This window comes from Echiichthys vipera (genome assembly GCF_963691815.1).
Source record: "Echiichthys vipera genome assembly, chromosome: 8".
NCBI lineage: Eukaryota > Metazoa > Chordata > Actinopteri > Perciformes > Trachinidae > Echiichthys > Echiichthys vipera.
The window spans coordinates 22794281-22800480 of record NC_139833.1 but is presented as its reverse complement, the minus strand read 5'-3'; positions in this window follow the sequence as shown (position 1 = coordinate 22800480).

The following is a 6200-nucleotide window of genomic DNA, read 5'->3' as shown; positions in this document are numbered from 1 at the left end:
CAGCGCTCTTCTCCCCCCTCCCTTCTCGTTGTCAGGTAAAACAGAGTAGAACGCGTTATTTCCTGTACGCTAGCACAGGAATGTCACCAACGACACCATATACAAAAAGAGCAAATACTTAGTAAATACAAAAAATACCGCAAGGTGTTAGAAGAGGATATTTACAGACACGTAGAAGTTATGCACTATAGCTTTAAATATATATATATACAGTATATATGTTTAATTCTAGTGTGTAGGTATGGTACGTAATTTTCAAGTAAGTACACTAAGCTCTATGTGTAATATTGTAAGCATACTGTATGTGTCTGAATGTTATTCCAAATCATAATCCTTCATTACTTTATGTCTTTTGCATATTTATTTATTTAGCCCACATTTGTCTTCTTCCATAAAAATAACTGCAGTGAAGCAACTTTAAAGGATACTTTTATAAAACACTTTGCTCGCATTCAATGCATTATACAATGACTGTATTCAAATGTGTTTAAAAATAATAAACAGAATAATACTATATATATATTAAGTGTGTTAATACAGTATTGAATTTACTATGGACAATATTTGTCAAACTGGACATTCTTTGTGAAAAGTATGAAAGGTCCATCTTTACGTTCACTTCATGTATCTTTGGTAAGTATCTCAAAAGCTTGTACTTTTCTTACAGCATAATTATTTTGTTGATGTACTTTTGCTTTCATTTTGGGTAAATTGTGAGACAAGAAAATAATTTAGCATTTACAGTCAAATTAGTAACCCCATCATTACTGTACATACTGCTGTTTATATTTTGGATCCTTTAAGTAAAAGTAGCAACATTATAATGTAAAAAATATTCCATTAATCCTGCCTTCCATAACCCCAAAGCCCATCATTTAAGTATTTTCAGAAAAAAAATATGCTTAAAGGGGACATATTATGAATCACTCACATTTTCTGTGCTTGTATACATGTGGATAACTGTGAAATACGACAATCCAGTCAGTTGTTTGTGGGTTTCTCGCTGAAAATATGTCATTTGTTGAATTGTGTGCAAAAACTGTGATAAGAAAGAGTTGGCACTTCTTAATATACCAATTCATAATAATAATAATAATAATAATAATAATAATAATAATAATAATAATAATAATATGTATTAACTTCTTCACTTCATCTTCAACCGCTTATCCGGAGTCGCGTCACAGGGGCAGCAGCTCTAGCGGGGGACTCTAAACTTCCCTTTCCCATTAACCAGCTCTAACTGGGGGACCCCAGGGATGGCTGAACTTCTCACCCTATCTCTAAGGGAGACTCCAGCCAGCCTCCTGAGAAGACCCATTTTGGCCACTTGTACCTGCGACCTGGTTCTTTCGGTCATGACCCAGCTTTCATGACCATAGGTGAGGGTAGGAACGAAGACTGACAAGTAGATCGAGAGCTTTTCCTTCCGGCTCAGCTCTCTTTTTGTCACTACGGTGCAGTAAAGCAGCTGCAATACCGCCCCCACTGCCACGATACTCCGGGCCAAACTCATGCTCCATCGTCCCCTCACTCGTGAACATGATCCCGAGGTACTTGAACTCCTTCACTTGGGGTAAGGACTCATTCCCTACCTGGAGTAAGCAATCCACTGGTTTCCTGCTGAGAGCCATGGCCTCAGATTTAGAGGTGCTGATCCTCATCCCAGCCGTCTCAATATATATTAATCATATCCTTTTTAAGCCAATAATATAATTTAAGGAACCAGATGGACAGCTTTAAATAAAAAAACAAGTGAGAAAAGATTTAGAATGTAATAACTAACACTTTCCTAATATGTCTCGTTATTTTGTTCAGTCATTTTGCCTCTTTGTTTCCCCATGGAACAAAGTTGCATAAAGCCACTTATAAACTGCCTCCAACAGGCAGGAAACTATAGTGTCAATATTGCCCCTCATTTATCAAACGAACGTACGGCAGAAAAACGTGTGTACGACCATTTCCACGCAAACTCCGGCATTTATCAATTTGGACGTGAGCGGGAGCTACAATCAAATCTCACGTCAGGTCTGAGATCGTGTACGCAAATTTCAGCCTGTGCATTTGCGGTGCAGCACAGCAAAATCTGTCTGAAAATAATTAATAAACCTCAGCTGTCATTAAGCATAAGCAGTCACATATTAAGAACAAATCAAAACGGATTCTTAAAACGAATAAAAATAAAAATAAAAATTGTGGTTGGAGCAATTGATTGTACTCGTGCGTCTGAAGGCACCATCCATGAATGATAACGCATTCATCAATCGCAAAAACTACCACTCCATAAATGTACAGGTGATTTGTGATGCCAAGCTATCGCTTTTAAACGTGGTGGCCAGGTGACATGGGGGGGGGGGGGGCAATTCTTTTATATCAAAACAGCTTGGCTCCAGTCTCCTGCGACCCCGACAGGGACAAACGGTTGAAGATGAATAAGTGAAAGAATGAATGTGTTGGCGCACAGCTGTAGGAATGCGCACTGCAGAGCCAAAGTCATCTCCTCGGTAAGTGGCTACCCTCGATAAATTGCATTAAGTCAAACAAGGTATCAGATGGTGACAAAGGTTATCTTGTAACGGAATACCTTATAACCCCGCTGGCAAACCCCGCTACTGAGCAGGAGCGCAGGTTCAGCAGTGCGCACACATGCACACGGGTCACAGTGGAGCGCTGCTTCGGGTTGACTGCCTCCGTTATTCTTTTCCATACACCGTTTTTATGGACCCCTTTTATTCCACTCTTAAGACTGCCAAAAAGCACATCTTTATTTTGCTCCATCTCGGATGTCAGGATGCCGATCTCTGTGTCGGAAAAGTTTTTTTTCTTCCCAGTGTTTCTTCTCTCCATGTTTGACCTCAGTGGGCGAGGCCTCAGAACCAGTAATATACATGTTAATGACGATCGAATTCAGAGAGAGAATTTTATGGCCTGACTGGTCGAGGTTATGATCCTCAAAGTGCTATTTTTGGAGTTACCATCAATTCTGTCTTATCTCCTCCACTGGCTCATTTTAGTGTGTGTGTGTGTGTGTGTGTGTGTGAGAGAGAGAGAGTGAGAGAGAGAGAGAGAGAGAGAGAGAGAGAGAGAGAGAGAGAGAGAGAGAGAGAGAGTGTGTGAATAAGCCGCTGAACAGCACTAACACCCTCGACTGAACTAACCCTTTATTTCTGGTAGGATCAAAAGTGACAGGTGTTTGGTACAATTCTAAACAATAAGGCAATGATTTTACAATTACAGTACAAGATTGAGAAAGCAGTAAAATAATAAGTACAAGGATAAAATAAGTTCAATTCAGTCATGAATATATTCTGAGAAAATAAGATGAATTTAAGTGTTGATGAAGTGGCAATTTGTTAATTTGCTATCGATAGTTTAGTGAGTATGTTTCAATTAAATGGATAAATAGGCCTGTAATGTTCTCATTTGTACAGGTCATCATTATCCTCAAAGCAATTTCTGTCAAAAGCGACTGGACTTGGTTATTTGTCTAGGAAGACATTTCACCTCTCATCCAAGAGGCTTCATCAGTTCATGTACGCATCTGACCAGGCTGGGACTGGTCCAACTATCTGGTGTGGAGATCCAGGTATTTTACCTCTCACAAGGCCGATGATGTCACTTGAACCCTTTGTGCTCTCTAACCGTCCTTAGAGTGGAAGTTGTTGGTGGGAAGTTGGTTTCGACTTTGTTAGTGCTCTATTGACAAATAACTTCCTAGACAAATAACCAAGTCCAGTTGCTTTTGACTGAAATTGCTTTGAGGAAAATGGATAAATACAATCTTCACGCATTTTGAGCTGCAGAAATTTTAAATTTATTGTCTTCTTTCAAAAATAGACATACAGATATCGACACATCTTTGCAACCCAACCTCCAATAAGTACTGTATATATATTTTTTTATTTACTGGAGAATTCAATGTTACATCAGGAGACACTTAAACTGGGACATAGTCATATTTAGAGTGGAAATATATCCACCGTGGAATTGGGATTGTAATGTAAAACTCAACTTTGGTCAATGTAAGAATAAAATATACAATTCATAAAACTATGGAACCACAAGTCATCACATGTATCACTTAATAACGCTCTGACTGCACTGGGGGGTTTGATTATAACAGATTGTTCAACAGCTTTTTTTTTTCTTCTTGTAACGTACGTTTGCAGCTTAACAGTGGTTGCGTAACTTGAATATTGAATATGTCTTAATTATTTGTATATTGTTCTTCTTAGTTATAGCTACATGTTTGTGTTGTATCTGAGTCCATGTGTGATCAAATGACATCACAGAATAGAGTGGAGGTTATCAGACTTTAAAAGGTCAACTTACATGTTTGGAAAAACCTGCAGCATTGATGCACAGAAAGAGGGCCTGTAGCTTGATGGCACTTGGACTGTGACTACCACAAAAACATTGTTCTAATCAAGTACAGTAAAAAAAGAAGCACACGGTATACGTTCTATCTGTGTGCAATAAATTCAAAACAAGTAAACAAGAAGCAACAACAAACATAACCATTGAAAGTGGCATGGTCACAATATTTAAAAAATATATTTCAAATACACAACATTTCTTTTTAAAAGCAGCAAAACATGACTATTAACATCTTATTGTGCTTTTGACAAGCTTTTATAGAATAGAGAAAATAAAATAAAATAACTTCTTGATATAACTTCTCTCATGTGGTATTCAAATTAAAATTCAACCAGTTAAAAAAACAAAAAAACTTTCATGATACATACAGTACATACTGTATGCTGTTCAGTTCGCTCCAAAGTGTAGTTTCAAGTTTAATGTGTGAGCACAGAAAGGCAGTATACTGTGTCCGAGACATCCAGACAGACTATAAACAATGAGCGCTGTCAAACATGATGTAGCTGATGTGACCCACTGGAGAGCTGTATTCACTCTCTTCATCCCCCTGTTATGTAACATAATCTGTCACGTTGTTTGTCTCGCTTGATTCGCCCCTGCTCTGTCTTCAATTCATCACGTGCACATCTTTTACCAACTCATGACTGCTAGCTGCAAACGTGCATGTTTGGATAGATAGGTGTGTGTCTATAACACTTGAATGAAGTGTTTAGGAAAATAATAATTTAAGACGGAAGGCATATTAAATACCTCATTTGTATTATCTAGAAAGTAATCAGATTTTTTTTAGTGATAGACTGTAATTTGTTATGCATATTTTGTCTGGTTCAATGTACTTTCATCAATCTGTCTGGACTTGTCTATCGATCCTGTCTGACAACTGACTGAAAGAGACAAGGTCAGAGGCTTAATAAGACAGAAGAAAATGTCAGCGTGAAATCTGCCCTGAAGGGTGGTTCTGCTCTGTCTAATCTGTGTTTATCTCAAAACTGTTCTGATGATGTGTGAACATCCAGCAAAGTATCGGTTGAAATCCTCTTGGCTTGTTGTTGCATGTAAACGGAGCTTAAACATGTACTTATACTGCAATCGTGATTGACAGCTCTCACTGAATGTTTTAATGACGTTGCGCGACATATACATATACACACAGTACACGCAGTCTATTGTGCACATACACGTTCATCCTCTGATGTCGTTTTAGACATTGAAGGCAGCAATATACAGTAATTTGTTGTTTTCAGTGCTCCTTTTGCTCAGTGTCTGCCAGTGGGGGCCAATCACCCATAACTTCAAACAACACTGCATCTGTTGCTCTACACCCTCCAGGAGTAACATCATCGTCTTTTACAACACGTGAATCCTCTCGACAGAAAAATAGTCAGTGAAAGCTACAGTGTTGTTGTTCAGCGGCTGTGTTCTATTGATTTTTTTCTGTGGTTTGTTTTCTGGGTAGGGCTAAGGGCCTGCATGTGCTTTGTCCTGTCACTATGAATACCATACAACTGATGTTCAAACAGAAAGCTTAAACTTTGCCCAGCTATATTAAGTCTGCACCTATTTAACCTTAAAATCAAGCTTTAATGTCAAACACAGCAAATACGGATGAAGAACCCAATGCTATCAGTATTGGGTTCATGTAAGCTGACCTTTCAAATGAGAAAATGCACACACACACGCACGCACGCACGCACGCACGCACGCACGCACGCACGCACACACACACACACACACACACACACACACACTGGCACTCAGACAGTCAGCACACATATTAATCATCACGCTCACTTCTTCTCGTTATGTCTTCATCAGGACTTCTG